Source organism: Gadus chalcogrammus, chromosome 14 (genome assembly GCF_026213295.1).
Source record: "Gadus chalcogrammus isolate NIFS_2021 chromosome 14, NIFS_Gcha_1.0, whole genome shotgun sequence".
Taxonomy (NCBI): domain Eukaryota; kingdom Metazoa; phylum Chordata; class Actinopteri; order Gadiformes; family Gadidae; genus Gadus; species Gadus chalcogrammus.
This window is the reverse complement of record NC_079425.1, coordinates 18,631,221-18,648,138: the sequence shown is the minus strand read 5'-3', so window position 1 is coordinate 18,648,138 and position 16,918 is coordinate 18,631,221. Positions and strand designations below refer to the sequence as shown.

At 42.5% G+C, this 16,918-nt stretch overlaps 1 protein-coding gene across 3 annotated transcripts in view; it reads left to right on the top strand.

The window, feature by feature from the left end:
• The window catches only part of tln2a (talin 2a), a 91,135-nt gene that overhangs the window by 1,388 nt on the left and 72,829 nt on the right, over positions 1 to 16,918 (top strand). The window contains exon 2 of one of the 3 annotated variants that reach the window (XM_056608648.1): positions 3,307 to 3,362. The exons of the other annotated variants lie outside the window; for them this stretch is intronic. The gene's annotated coding sequence lies outside the window, so the exon portion shown is untranslated. The remainder of the gene's footprint in view (positions 1 to 3,306; positions 3,363 to 16,918) is intronic. 3 annotated transcript variants of the gene reach the window in all.

Genomic DNA, 16,918 nt, shown 5'->3' with positions numbered 1-16,918 from the left:
TGTGCAGGAAGACTTTCTTTGGCAGTTTAATGGGTAAAAGTATATATCAGGCAGGAGGGGCCCCTGGTTTCCTATCATAGGACGGCTCTGAGGAAGTCACAGGACCCACTGGGATACAATTTCTGACTCTGTGGTCATCTGGCAAGGCAAGGTTTACCAGCTAACCCCACTCGCCCCTCATTTACTGGTGACATAATGTTGTTCACCTCGTCCGTATAACGTCATTGCATATTTCCTGTATTGCACAAACATTTTCTGGAAATGTGGGACCCCCACTCAACTGCAAGGTGATTGGACTACACTTAAACACAATCTGCGGCTTTTGCTTCTGGTGAAGGCTGTCATCTCGCAAGGCTTTCACAGTTAAGCATCCATAATGACCTATGAGAAAATATGCAGCTGGTGGCTTGGCATTGATTCTGTTGTGTGAGGATAAAGTTGTTGTGTGTTGTGTTTTTTAGTGGTTTAGTTGCCAGATTGAGCAGAGTTGATATCCAATGTTTGAAAGAAAAACAACTAGGTTTTATTTCAAGCCCGTTTCAAAATTGTTCCTTTACATGTGCATTATTTTAAAATAATAAATCTTTTTTTCATAAAATCTACAAAAGGACTTTAGGTCTATCTAAGATACATAATGTTTTGGTTCACACAGGCAGATAGTGTCACGATGGATCCAATGCAGAATTTGGTACCGTCAATTTGAATCCTGTTGAACCCCATTCTTTTGCAGGGCTGGTGTGTCCCCTGATATTGTCAGGGCTGCTGGAATACCAAACCCTCCTGCTTGCTCAGAGCATCAGAGGGACAGCATTTGCTCATGTATCGCTCAGTGACCGTGCCCCCTGCAAGGTCCATGGCCTCCTGCTGGGTTGGAGTTAATCACTGCGAGTTTACTGTTGGCTCTGCTAAGTCATTAGCTAGCTTGTTGTTTACAATGGTGGTGACCGCTGTCAACACAAGACAAGTAACCAGTATCTGACTTCATTCAATGTGAATCCTAGGATCTGTTACAAAATGTTTTTCCTAAATCTTGAATTATCTTCATATTTATGGTAATTCACAATATCTTAGAATAGGCAAGTAGAAGCAGTTAGTGGTCTTGTAGGAGGAAAGGATCAGTGGGAATTCAGGCAGCTGATCTGCTTCAGGGACATTTGGGGAGGCGTAGACTGTTGATTATCTGTTGTGTCCAAAGTAATTCCTGATTCCTGGCCAATTTAAGCTGCTTCTTAACTAAATAACAGAACCCATCTCTAAATACATACTTTTGAAATGTACACCTTATGGGAACTGTCAAGTATGGGAACCGGGACCTAGGGAAAAGCGTGGCATTCTGGGATGGCTGGCTTTGCTGTTACGAAAAAGGTTGAAACTTCCCCAGAGACATGAGGAGTCATGATGATCACACCACAACAGTGTATGGGAGTATCAGAGTCAGGATTTAAAATTCCTATCCATGCGTTGCCCACGTGAAAACATTAGATAGCCAATGGGAACTTTTTTAGAATTAATTTTCCTGCTCTTTCCATTTAATTGGACCGACGTTTGAGTGAGGTACAGAAATAGGGCAGGAAAATACCAAACTTCGACAGAACATTGGCAGATTCAATACATTTCCTACTCTAATCAGTAATTGCCTCTTCACCCTAAAACCGTCTTGATTTGATGTAATTTAGTTGACCAATGCCTCAAGGCATTGCGTTAATGTTCACTTTTACAACCCTGTGGGTGTTTATGGTGCTACTCAGGAGGCGGAGCCAATGCAGATGTGTTCATCCCCCATACGTTTGCGCGGCGTTAAAACACAGCCAGCTATACTGCAACACTCAAAACGGCTACATTCTCCAGCAACATTGTCAAAATAAATAACCGCAGCCTTTAGTGTGTAGTATATTCCGGGACCTAGGGGGACAGGGACGGGAGGGGGGACACTGCTGTTTGCAGTTAATGCAAATGTGCCTCAGATTTACTAGCTTGAGTGAATGTGAGGAAAACAGGCCAGTGATTATCGTCAATATCACAGAATGTCACACTGAACTTTGACATGTTTGTGTGTGTGTGTGTCTGTCTCTGTGTGTTGAACCAATCCCTCCTTCTCTGTCCCGCCCACATTTCTCACATAAGGGGGTTATAATTAGCAATGGGCCGCATGCAGCATTTTAACTATCACAATTGTAGGCTACGGCTAAGCTTGACAGACACACCAACTGATAAAGTACTACACAGCGGGGTACAACAAGGCTATCAAGGAAACAATTAGATATGTTGTTTGTACTAGTGAAGATGAAAGTCAAGGGTGTGATAACAGTGTGCTACTACATGATCTCCTCTGTTAGCTTCTATTGCATTAGTATGCTAGAATGGCAATTTGAGCATTGATTTCATTTTTGTTGTGATGTAGCCGATAGCCACTAGTTCGATTTTGTAAAGTAATGCGTTCCTCCTCTTTGGATTTTTTATTTTCCTCCGCATTGCCAAAAAAAGATTCAGTTATCTTGGCTGATGCTAAGAATGTGTTGAAAAATGCGACAAAGAAAGGCAAAATGTTGGTGCAAAGGTTTTTGTATTGAAATATTGGTTTGTCATATTCCTTGATCATTTGTATATTGCAGGGTGGAATTTGTCTGATCTCGTTTTGGCATCTTTTAAAACTTTTCATTCTTAACTATTATCCAGTCAGCTCCTGTTGCTAAGCAGCAATTCCCATGAAAGTTTGAAGGCATATCTGACTATAGCACTATGAATGATTTCTTCATGCATATAATACCAGCTGAAGTGGTAGAAATGTCAGGTCCTGTGTGATTTGGGTGACTTCGACTTAATAACTTTGACTGGAGAGTTGTTGCTGTGGTGCTAAAAATACATTCTGTGAGATATTGAATTGTTTTGGGTCACAGAACATGGGCATATCGACAAAAAATGTATTGCCTCGGGGTCTGTCATTACTGAGTATAGCCCTCCAAATTGCCCTGGTTTGGTGTGATTATGTCATGTTTACCTTTACCCACCTGCCCGTCATGGCATTCTGGGACACCTTTTTGTGTCATCTGGGTATCTTTCTGGCTGCCAATTTCCCCCTGTCTCGGGCTCAGTCCATACACCCACGGCCCCTTGGTTCAACGAAGGGGACAATTCAGTCAAGTTTAACAAGGCAGAATAACAAACTGGTTGCTTCGAGTTTGTATGGGCCTTGTTTATGTTGGCCAACGTATTGTATTGATTTCCCCAGCGATGTCTGGCATTGTGGATGTGAACTGGCTATAATGATTAAAATAGTTTTTTTGTTTGTTTTGTTATTGTTGCCAGATGAAGACAAGATCCAGAATATAATTGGGTTTAATCTAGGCTGTCCTTAACAAACTGTAAGTATACAAATCTGAGTTCTTTGGTTGCTGTTGTTTACTTATTTCTCAATGTCTGCTAAATATTGTATCCGGCTGTGGTACTGAAATTTAGAGAGAGTGCTGTTGCTTTGAACTGGATGAAAAGAGCCATATAGTATTTTCCTGACCCTCTAACAATCTCTTCTCTCTGAATTACCTTGATCTTCTTATCAAACAAATTATTTGACATTACAACAATTCATCAACATTACAATTTGTATCGCTCGTCAAAATAAGGACAATTGTACATGGAGGAAATATATCTGTTCTTGAAGATCACCTGTGATATCTTTGGTGTAAGGAAAACTCTTGGTAATTCAGAGAGCAGATATGGACGCTTGGGAAAGCAAATTGGAGTGTGGTCCTGTTTGGCTTTCATTGAAGAAGTCCCTCTCCTTGCGCCTCCTTACCACCCTGCACCTCCCTTTATGGCCTGGAGTTTGGGTTCTCGCTTGTCCCATCGTAAAAAGGCCCGACAAGGACCGTACGTTTGGCGGACAGGAAGAAATCTCACCAGCAACGCCACATGCTAACTGTCAAAGCTAATATGCATCTTGTTTCCAAAGCACTTGTGTAATTCTTCATACCAGTCTCACTTTGTCCTTGGTTTCTTCTTAAACAAAGACCCGACGGCGTTCTGTAAATAGAACCCCAACCGTATTCTGTGTGAGTGTATAATGGTGGCATAGTCTTGTGTCTTAAGTGTCATCCTTTTTCTGAGGCTCGGCATACGTGTCTTCAAACATCTATGGGGTGCGTGTGTGTTCTCACCGGGTCAGGCCTGTGCTGCGGGACTAGAGCTATATAAGGGAAAGCATTCTTTGTTTATTAGTGAAGGGAGAGTGCATGGGAATGCAGCCAGACCTCTCAGCTTGGCAAATAGGATTTGAGCACAGCTTAAACAGTGCATTCTGCTCTTTATTGCTATAAACATTACTGCAACACCCTGTCTCTGTCACTGTCCGTCTATGTCACTCTTTCTGTCTCTCTCTCTTTCTCCGTCTCTGTCCGTCTCTTTCCCTGTCCTCTCAGAAGCATTATGTGAGCGAGGCTGCTGTACAACTTGCGGAAGAGACCAGCCTTAATTGAATCATTTTAAAATAGCCTTTTATTTGAGGGCCGGCTAATGCGAAGTGGGTTAGAAGTGGTCCACAGCGCAGCTCCATTGACATTCAGAGATCTGGGCAGTTGCTGTCCACCAAAGCCTTAAGCATTTGAGTGATGCGAGCCACCTGCTGCAGCCCAGGGGCTAGCTTTGTAATGTCTACAGTATGTAGCAACTTGCTAGCACTAAGCTAAGCTTTACTTGCCTTGTTTTTTCAACGATGCCATTTTACCCAGGATGACTTGATGGATAAAAATTGTGAGGGAGTTTGGTCATTTGAACCTTTTCTTCATTCACTTAAAAATGTATCTTAAAAATATATCTTCATTTAAATTAGTTGACAGACACAATATGGCAATATTGTCTGGCATATCGTTTGTTAATGAATTTGTTTTATTTGGAAGGTGGAATCTGCAATGGTGTTTTGATTCGCTCATCTCAATGGCATCTTTGTCAAAGGCTCCGCTTTACTCTCGACCTCACCAATAGCCGAAGCTTTAAGCCTCAAAGCTTCAAAGCTTTAAAGGTATTATCTTACTCAGCCACCGTTTCAAATTGTCTGTTTAACAGTACCTGACCCACAGTTTGTAATTGAGATTATCCGACGCCCGTATTGAGCGTGTTCCTCCTCCTAATTGGAGGGCTACTGGCCCGCTGGTCTTCAGAGCGCTACATTTGGCGCACAGCCTCATTTGCAGTGCTTTGCCCACAGGGCGCTTGTTCCCAGATTGGCAGCAGGACAAACTCTGCATTGTCCTTCTCCTTTGCTTAAGATGTTCTCAGTGCATGTAGCCTTCTGGGCTGTGGAGGAGGAAGAATGGTGGCCTTGTCTTGACGCGGGTCACTTATCTCCAAGCTGAGAACCTCCTTAGGGAGCTCTCGTGGAAGCGCCCCCCCCTCCAAAACACCCCTCTGACATCACCCCTAACGGATGTGGTTCACTCATGTTGACGATACAGTAGAGCAATCAGGTCTGAATGAGATGCCGCTCGATTCACAGCAGGCGGGGAATCGGTTGCATGCTGTGTTTATGCATGTCAACAATCTTTGTATTTTGCTGACTGTCAGATGTGATGGAACCACAGGTGGCAAATGTGCAGTTCAATATTTATTACATTCATCTTGTTGTGAATGGATTTTCAACTATGTGCTCTGTGCCATTTTGTCCATTGTCTGGTGTACCCAAAATGGGTCTAAAGCATAGAACTTGAATTGGGAAGTCAAGAACAGTTGCAACTCTACTATGCTTGGACTCCAATGCTTTCTCATGCAAACATGCTGGAGTCGAGGGCCATTTAAATAAAATGCTGCTCTGGAGCCATGCAGCCATCCATCACCTCCCTGGGAGCAGGAGGGGGGCATCTCTTCACTTGGTGGTCACGGGGGGCTGGAGCCAAGTCTCGTTGACGGGCAAGGAGATGGTGTGGATGGAATGCTGGTGCACCGCAAGGTCACACACATAGTTATGAAGACACACATACGTAGACCCATGTAACACACACACACACACACACACACACACACACACACACACACACACACACACACACACACACACACACACACACACACACACACACACACACACACACACACACACACACACACACACACACACACAGAGAGAGAGAGTTACTCTAGGCCCTAGGGAGCCTAAAAAGCATTTCTCCTGACAGAGTAAGGAGGATGATTAGTATCAGGATAAGGAGGAAGCCCATGTGAACATTGGAAGCACATACTAACTGAGCCGGGCAGGCGGGACAATGACAGGGGCTCAAACCCCGGTCTCTGGAGCTCTGGAACAGAACTATACCTAAGGTAGAAAAAGGCTGGCCACAACCGCTCACTTCTCAGTGTTGACTGCTTTAGGGAGGGGCAAATAAGTGAACAGGGTGGATGCTGCAGAGGAGGCTTGTGTTTGGGGATGACTTGCATTCCACAGCTTGGAAAGACCCTACACGGCTGTGCGCAGCAGGCCTGTGTTTACCTCAAACAGGACCTCTCTCTGTCTCTAACTAGTCCTGCCAGTAGTTTGGGGGAGGAGGATGTGTCGCATCGTGGTGAACGATTTTGACAATTTTAGTGCTGAAAATATAAATGATCCAAACAATTCGAGTCCACCATGTCGATTTATTGTTCGTTTTATTATTTGCTATATTTTAATGAAAAATGTGCAACCTTTTGGATGACTTGAAACTAAAAGGGCTTCCTGGAAGGCTTGCATGGCATTACAGTGAGCAAATGCTCTGAAGGCCTCCCTCCAGTCTAATGAGGCCTTTACACTGCACACGGTTAATTCACAGCGACGTCCCCCGTCTGTCTTCCCTGCCCCTGTGTTATGGGTTGCTTGTTGAAAGATAATCCCTTCTGAAGTCTGTCTCAAGTCTGGGCAAAAACCAAACCAATGCCTCTGTGCTCTGTATCCTTTATTCTCCCCAACCGAGGTCTCGCTCGTAGCTCAGACTACCAATTTAGGAGAACTGATCATGGACTTCTAACAGAAATTATCCTTCTTACTTTGATTATAATTTTGGATTTAAATATATATATATTTTAAGATATGGAGAATTTCATGAAGTATAACAACTACAGTTATGTTAACTATTGGCAATGAATAAACATGGAAATAAAACTGCTTCAGTGAATCTGATCATGACTATGCTGTCTTCCCCATCGTCCTAAGATTTAGGTCCATGCTGAGCTCGTAAAGCATTCTAAACACTGCATCCCCCCTGGTCTATAAAACAGTTGGAGCTATTAAATGCCTTTTTGAAAGAGTCCCGGCAGATTTACCCTAAATAGAAACTGTGTTGGAAGACGCATATGAGGACATTCAATTGTTGTATTTTTATTGTTTTAAACAGAACAGATTCATGTTTGAGGCTTGATGTTGAATAGGTGTTTATAAAATATAGGAGCCCGACTATGGCATGGCATTTTTATTGGGAATATGTTTACCAGGTATGGTTTGCTGTCAAAACCAGGATCACAGTAAGAAAACGTAAGTCCTAGACGAGGAGTGAGCTGAATTTCAAGTGGGTCAGTACAGAACCAACTTTTGCCTTGAAAGAAAATTACAATCACGGAAGGCGGGCAGGGCCGAGTAGCACCATGCTGTCAGTATTTGTGTTTCTTTGATTTAAAAGACACATTTGCTTAACAATATCCACAGCCCGCTTTCCCCTACTGTTAAATGTCAGATGAAAACCTAACTCTCTGTCTTCATAACGTCCTCTGAAACCATCTGCATTCGGCAGAGCACAGCCAAGCTGAAGGCAAACTGACAGACATTACATGCTGTTATCCCAGTTATGTTATATTTTAAGTGCATTAGATATCTTGGACCATGACAAAAGAGAGGCTGGGGCCACATTAGGCCTTATGGCCCCACTGCCTCAATATTGGGTGCCACATAATTGTGTAAAATATGAAACATTTCAAATAATCAAATTCCAAAGATTTGGTAAATTTGTAAACGAGGCTACATAATTGTTACTGCCAACTTTTATTGCAAACAATTACATCAAGGTTCATTTGGTTCCTTGATTTAGGCGTTGTTGCAATACTGTTTTGAAGTGGGCAGCCCTTGCTAGTACCTCACACATTACAGGGGACCTCTTGACATAAGGTAGTTTGGGAACTTGTGTTCTAGTATTTCCTTAAGAACACATTATGATACCTTCAGCCATGTGTTCCTCCGCCTGTCGCTCATCTCACCGAAATTGACAGTGCAGATTCGTCTTAATGCTGCTCTTGGTGTCTTTCAACAAATGCTCTTTAGCGAGACACAGCCTGCAGTACTAATGGCGATTGGCAACAGCCGCACTGCACCTGGCCTAATTAAAATGTATGTCAATCCATATAGCTGTTGACTGAAATAGGTTTTGGAGCAGATAAAGCTCGCAGACGGTTAAACGCCTGCGGCAGATTTCCACCCAGAGACTAGCGGATTATAGGCAGTCGTGCTCCAATATCTACAGCCGCGATAGAAACCAGATTAGATGAGATCAGATTCATGATCACACAAGGAAGGAGTAGCAGATTGGCAGCATGTCGGTCTGACATGTGACAGAAAAGCCGCATCCAGGCTGTACTTTAAAAGAGGCAATGAGTCACTACTTGTTGCCTAATATATGCAGAAAGTACAGCCTATAGAAGTTGACAAATATGCTACCGGATATTTATTCTGATGGATTGATAAAGTGGTATCTTATCTATGCAAGGATGTTGGTTGTGGAAAGAGAAAGTTATTTTATTTTGCTCAGCTGTCACTGACAATGTTGATTTCAGGTACATTCTCACCATACCCAGGCAAGTGTGGGAGCTGGATAGTCTTTGACTGAAAGGCACTGTGTTGGATCCCTAATGTTCACAGGCTATCTGTAGTTGCATCCTTTAGCTGCCTAGCTTAATGACGTTTCAAAACAAAATTCAGCTTGCATCACTTTATATAAAAGCTACGACGGAGTATTAGGGCCACACATGAAGATTTTTTTTTTTTTTGCCGTGACGAGATTAAAGTCGACACCTCGACTAGCAAATTAACACGTCTGTTCAGGTCCTCCTCCTGAACAGACGAATTTTTCCGCACAACCTTTTCAGCGTCCTTACACTAATCAGAACACACTGGCTCTGTGCTAAAACAACAAGGATCTCTTTATTGTTAAACCCGATTCTGAAATACATTTTACCAAATTATCCACACAAGCCATTGGATTCAGTGTAGGCCCTGTGGAGCGGTTGCTATCTCTCCGAACTAATTTCAACTCTGTATCCTCTACATTTCGAGTTTAATGTCGACTTTAAAGTCGACAAATCGAGATTAAAGTCAACATATTTCCACTTTATTCTCGACATTTCGAGTTTAATCTCAACATGGTGAGATTAGAGTCTACATGACATTTCAACTTTATTCTCGACATTTCCAGTTTAATGTCGACATGTTGACTTTAAAGTCGACATGTCGACTTTAATCTCGTCAAGGCAAAAATATGTGTGGCCCTAATACTCCGTCGTAAAAAGTGTCCGCTGAATAACGAAATAGTAGTAATAATAAACGGTATGTGTCCATTTTAAAAGAAAGTATGTAAAAAGTGAATAGATCGTGTATTTCTTGGTCCATGTATGTCAAAATAGCTGTACCATGTTGCTGAAGTGGCGCATTTCCACCGGAGGGTGCAGGTCGGCTCAGTCTGCAAAGGTGCGGCAGTGGCACGGGTCGCATTTCCATCGTCAAAAGTGGCCGTGATCCGTACTGAGCCGTAGCCTTGGGCCTTGTTCACACTATCTCCGTCCGTCGACGGATCTCATTGACTTTGCATGGGGCGCTCGCGAAATGCATTGTGGGTCCGTCCGTCCATTTGGCTCCGTGGCCTGCGTCAAAAAGTTGAGAGATGTTAAACTTTTCAGGCAGTGCCTGATCCCGGCCAATCAGATCGCGGTTATGCAAATACACTCCACGTGTTTCCTTGGTCAATTTTGCAATAACAAGTGGGAAGAAGCAAGAAAATCCGGCCGTAGTATATATATTTTTTAAAGAAATATGGAATGACAGGATTGTTTTCAGTAGGGCAGGGAAACTTTTACTATCTCACGATACGATTCGATTCCGATTTTTGGGGCTACGATTCAATTCAAAATCGATTTTTGATTCAAAACGATTTGATTCATAATGATTTCTGCTTCAATCTATAGGTGTGCAAAGGATCCTCATGATCTGCTCCAGTCTGCTTTGCAAGACAGAATGAAAAATGGAGACATATATGTGTCTTTTTCACATTTATTAAGTTTTAAACATTAATCCATGCTTAGATGGAATGGTTGCAACTGTTGCATAAAAGTTAAACATGCTGCCTTTTAAATTCTAAGGAAAGTGCCTTTTCCACTGTGTGGACCACAACTGCTGCTCTAAGAAGCTAGCTATAAAATAAGTTGGAACAAAAATAGAGTGCTTCTGTATAATAAAAATGGTACAGTTGAACAATATGCATTTTCATTTCACAGGAATGTTGCAGTACCAAAAATATCATGTGGAACACAACTGTTGCACAAAACATGAATACGTCTCAGTAGCTTTAAAAAAATAAATTTCTGAAAAAAGAAAGAAAAAAAGAAATCGATTTTGGGCCATTTTATATCGATTCTGAATCGTAGTAAATGAGAATCGCGATTCTTGTATGAATCGATTTTTTGGCACACCCCTAGTTTTTAGTCACCTGTTGTTTGTGTCATCTTTTATATTGATATCCACACACCGGCTTTGTAGCTGGAGGCGTTTGATTGGATGCGTCTACAGAGACTAGTCCCCTATAAAAGTATACGTCAGACACGCCCTCGGCCATCCGCCGACGGACGCATGTAGTGTGAACAAGGCGTCAGGGTGCTGTCGGCGTCGGAAACGACAGCCGTAACTGAGCTGGGCTATACCCCACCCTCACTGCGGGGCTGAGGCGTGCTGGGTCCGAACTCTGAAGCGTACCTGCTGGTGGAGAAGCGCATGAATGTCCGTCTATTCCTCCCCAGTTGTAATCAGTCAAAGAGCAGAAGCATCAACACACACCCACACACACTGTAAAGCACACACAGACTGCCATGGTGGTATTTATCATGCAATTTCTTCACACACACATACCAAAGTATACCCCAGCCACCGCAACACAGAAGGCTCCAGAAGAACAGCCTTCTACATCTACCCCCCTGAAAGGACACGATCGGGGAGGGAGACGTACACACGCACAGCTCTCCCTCTACTCATTTTCTGTCCCCACTCTTGTCCTCTCTCAGTTCCCCTCTCGCTCTCTTGTTCCCTCGCTCCCACACTCACTCACTCCCTCGATAACTGTAAAACCACAATGTAAACACACCAGTTGCCTTTGGTCTTGCAGCCTCTCGTGCTGATGTGCGGCTGGTGAAAACGGGAGGAGGAGGGGGGTGAGGAGAGAAGGAACAGTGGAAGAGGCATGGGAGTATTGTAATTGAGTTAGAGGCTTCTCTCCTCTAGGGAGGGAGGGGCTTATCTCTGAGAACCGCTGCCCTCCCAGGAGAGGGTCAGATGGCTGCCTTGTATAGACCAGACAGGGAGGTGTGTGTGTGTGTGTGTGTGTGTGTGTGTGTGTGTGTGTGTGTGTGTGTGTGTGTGTGTGTGTGTGTGTGTGTGTGTGTGTGTGTGTGTGTGTGTGTGTGTGTGTGTGCCACATACGTGCACACATAGAGTGCACGTATGTGAGGGCAGGCGACAGCTGCAGTGCAGATGTCCTGAACCCTCTTGCATAGAGGGAGGGCTGGAGCAGCCAGTGGGTACTGAAAGAGGAGCCCACCGTGTAGACACTGGGCGACACTCGATACCCCAGGCTCCGGGGGTATCGAGACAGAGCTGGGGGACGCAACTCTTAATAGATTTAGTCTCCCATCATCATAGACAGAGGCACACTCAAACCACAGCTAGTAGCCGGGCTGTTGCTAGCTGTGTGTTGGATAATCGTTTAGTCTCTGCTAGTTTTGTAGTTAGTTGCTGTGTGTTGGATTATCTCTTGCTCTCCTGCTAGTTGTGTAGTCACTAGCAGTGTGTTGGATAATCGTTTAGTCTCTGCTAGTTGTGTAGTTAGTAATAACTAGCTGTGTCTTCGAAAATCAGTTAGTCTCTGCTCATTGTGTAGTTACTCGTGGTGTGTTGGATAATCGTCTCGTGTAGTTACTCAAATCTTTAAGGTTGTGCTGTTAACTGTACTTTACTAATATTGACTACTTATTTAACTAGTTATTATCTGAGCTCTGTTAAATAAATATAAAGCCTTTATCTAATTGTCCTGTACATTTTAATAATGATACATTTCTAGTTAATTTATTTTCTATGTACTATTTGTGGTCTGCTAGCTGTATGTTGATGAGGAAGATTTGAACTTGTTGGGTTTTAATACAAAGTATGCAATCATTTTGTTTTATAAGTTATTAGGTGTTAGTGGGTTGGAGTTAAATAAGGTACAGGTCTGTTAAATGATCATTCTAGTTATCTCTAGTTGATCAAGTCGAGTTGTCCTGTTACTGTATGCTATATAATGATTCAGAAGAACTAGTGCTAGCTGTTATTTTTATGTTTAAAAAAATAAATAAAGTGAGATATTTGAATGGTCGTTTGTTTATACATTTGTATTTATAGTTCAATTATTGATTCTAAAATGCACCATAAAATCATACATCCTCGTGCTCATGTGGATCCCTGCTCTTCTGTGGCTGTTTTGAGTTGGGAATTGTGTTTATTCAAACTGATTTAATGATACGGGTGACATTTAAGACGGATGATATTTTTGTCAGCATAATCACATCATCTTATTGTGGCAAAAAAAACTAAACACCTTCTATTCACTCATTTCAAAGACGCCTAGAGGTTTATTACTTTCCTCATTTTAACATGCAGAGCACTGCTCTTTTTCCTGTTCAGTAACCAACACCACGGCTCCGGCTATGGAGCTAACTTCTCAATTTGTACTTTATCTTCATGACTTTGGTAACTTTGTTTACAGCGGTATGCTAATGAGCTACAGTTTTCGGTTCCTGCCGAGATTAAACTGCTTGCTCTCAGCTCAGGATATTAAATGTCTGCCAGGCTGGGCGCTCATTGATTTCCCCTAAAATAAATAATATAGGGAGAAAGAAGGGTAGTGAGAAAGGGGGAGAAAAATAGATGGAAGGTTCTTGTGTGGTTGTTGTTGTCGTTGTTTTTTGCCAGGAAGCAGTTACATTAATATATAACGTTTAGTCAATTTGTTATTATTGTAATATACATTGATATTGCTCCATCTGTAACTGATCTCAACAGCCTTTGACTTTATAAAGGATTGGTCTCCTCTGAACGTGCCAACGAACCAATAGAACCACATTAACACATTGATACCCCTTGGATAGGATTACTGATATTACAGATAGAAGCATATACGGTATATTATATATTCATAAGAAACACAGGGGAAACCACTAGGTAATCAGTGGGCTTCACTAAGTCTGTGGGGATGTTTAACCAGGATTCAGAGCCCTTAATAACCCCATGCAAAGGGCCAGATTGGAGGGTCTTCTCATGTTGGTTTTCAGATCTGGTTAATACAGCTGCCTTATAGCCGGAGGTTGAAGACCTTCTCTGTTGGATATTGGTTGAAAATTTGACTATAGAAGGTGTCAGGGGGCTCTGATTCAACACCTTTTAAAAACTGCATGGGCCTGCAGCGCAGTATAAAATATTCCTGCTCACTATTCTTTCTGCAGAACCAATGACGTTTCAGTTGGGTGATTAGAATGGCTGGCAACCCTTGCCTGCTACGATATACCCTGAATATATGGATATGTATCTATCGAGAGATTCAGTCTAGCATGCTGTGTTTATCCAGTTTTAGTGTTAATCCATTCCGTTTTTATGTCTTTGAAAAAATGAAAGGTTAGCCTGATTTTGGTTTTGGTCTAACATTTTCGAGGGAGTGGTACTGGTTACAGGTTTCGGGCAGAATGTACCCAAACTGCTGAGCTACATTCTCTCTTCAACCGGCTTCTGGCTAAATATGACGCACTACAGACAATAATGGCACACAAGTACACACAAGTAAACCTAAAGCTATAGTTGTGCAGCAGTGCTAGTCTGCAAAAACCCCGCACATTCAACCGATAGGGTTTTAACTTCACATAATTAAGTGTATAAAACAATGACTAGCACCTTGGTTATAGCACTGATATGTGATATTCGAAGTTCAGAGTTGTGACTTTCAAAAAAAACTGAAACAGATGAAGACATTTTGAGATGAAAAACTGTTGTTAAAGGCAGAGGAGCAGGGGCAGACATGTACATATTTGTAACTATTTGTTTGCCAATTGCAGAGCACTTTGCTGCAGGCTGAGGTGTGTATGGAATTTTAATAAAGTTAATTTATTTGAATTTGGCATAAGTTAAGTGTGTTGTAAGTATATTACGTCCTTGATTTGTGTGTCTGCTTTGGGGCTCTGCGTGTGAATAACACCCTCCCCTCCCTGAAATACTTTACCATGACTAGCAGAGCAACTTGTGTATGTCAAGTCAATGCCCTACGTATAGACAAATAAATCATTCCTGAATTTGCTTCTCAATCTTGACCCCTCTTTTTGATGCATGTCTTGAAAGAATCTTCTAGAAAGACTTTGGTTTCAGACTCAACTTTGTAGTAGTCCTTTATGAACGGATGGGTTCGTTGCTGCTTTAGTAAGGAGCAAGTTAAAGGTCCCAATGGCATGCTACTTTATGGATGCTTTGATATAGGTGTTAGTGGGCCCCTAATACAGTATTTGAAGACGTGCCAAGAAATTCAGCCTTGGTGCAGAAAAACAGCCACTACGAGCCAGTCCCACAATAAGCTTTCCACAAACGTGCCATTTTTAGGAGGCGGGTCAAGGTGGAGGGTGAGGGTATGCCCCTGAGCAGCTTGCGGCCACGGTACCATGCGCTAGTGTTTACAGTGGATGTATGCAATGGCTCAGATTCATTATTTAATCCAGAGGCGCGCACAGCTTTTGGCCATGTTCTGTAAATATACACTCTGGGTGCTCCGGCGGGAGTCCTGGAGCTCTATTTCTAAATAACATAATGTATTAGGGCTGTGCGATTAATCGAATTTCGATCGCAATATCGATTTTGGGGTCAAACGATCTCCAAACTCGTATAATCGAGTTGAAACGATTAATTTGACATTTTCCGTTTTACAGTAGGCCTAGAGAGTTTATGAAAGTTGATGAAAGAGACGCGCATGCGAAAGCATTCAACGCGGCGAGAGGGAGTACAATCGAACAGGCGTGCTGCATCAGGAAGTATGCCGTTGGCAGGAGGCGGGACATGCCAGTGAACCGCCAATCAGCAGCATCGACTGTTGACAGACATGTTGGAGTAGACCTACCGTGTGGAATATTAAAGTTTCAGTAACGTTACAGTTTGATGAACGATAACAAGCTCCTATAGCAGACTTTAACTAAGAGTTCTTTAAGGCAGAACTGCCAAGTACATCTTGTGTATGTATTTCTGTTTAACAACAATATGATTTTTATTAGCCATGTGTTTGTTATGGCTTTGTGACTTTTAACTTTGCTATGGAGAAATGCTGGGACCGTTGTTCTCTAGACATTAAATAGGGAATGTATTATTTCAGTCGAGTCATTCGTCAGTGCATTTGGCTGAATATATTGTATTCATGAAATGTTTTATAAAAATCAAATGTTAGATTCAGAATGTTGTGGCAGACAGTACACTTACACACGAAAAAGGTTTTATTTTGGATACTTACACGTGTTTCTATGTCATAATTGATTGTGTCAATAAATGCATGTTTTCAAACTCAAAAATAATCGTTTGAATAATCGTGATATCAATATTGACCAAAATAATCGTGATTATGATTTTTCCCATAATCGAGCAGCCCAATAATAGATATCGATATAATATATATTATCACGGCCAAAAGCTGTGTGCGCCTCCGGATGATATTATGAGTCTCAAACGACTGCGCCGGGTTCTCCAACATCTGTGGTTCTTCCAGTTCCACGTCAATCTGAAGTACAGACTGAGCGGCCGGCGACGTGGAGGAGAAAGGGCTTATTGCCGTTTGCAGACTCCCGGTACTTCCACAACGAGACTCGTTGTGGGGGTTATCTCGGCCATGGTTGAGAAGAAGGAATTGGGGCAAAGGAACTTTGGCTTTGACTCCCTGAAAATCAATATTGAACCGCGACATGGAGGAGCCGGGGCACCAGCACCGGAGCACCGCCGCCACGGGAATCCACCGCCGCCGCCCCGCAGCAGGGCTCAGGCGGGAGACAGTCCCGGGCACCAATCCCTTTCTCCTCCATGTCGCGGTTAAATCTGGACTTCAGGGAGTCAAAGCCAAAGTTCCTTTCCCCAAATTCCTTCTCAACCTTGGCCGAGATAACCCCAACTACAAGTATCATTGTAGAAAACAACTCATAAAGCTCATTTATACTGAATTTTAAGATTTGATCTGTGTTACAACACTGAAAATACTGGACAATTTTACAATTGATTGCTTATTTCCCATATATGAAATTCATCATAAATGATTAATTGCCTTTAAACAGATAGTTTTGTGTCAGAGTGCCATTCTACAGTCAGCTACCCTAAAAAAATAGACATTTTCAAAACAGACTACTCAAATGCACTATTTGTGATGCATATTTTGACTTCAGTGGGTATGTTTTGTATTCATATGTTATGTCTATAGATCCTTTTTTCCATTGTGATTTCTTAAACAATACCGCTACCGATGTTCCACTGCATAACATCTGCATGTTCAGACATTTCTGATCCCTGGGTACTAGCGGTGGCTGCGCCAGCAGACTCCCCTGAGGCAGAGAATCAAAAATTTCAACAATACAGACACCTATTTTCTTCTCCTACAGATAAGGTATCCCA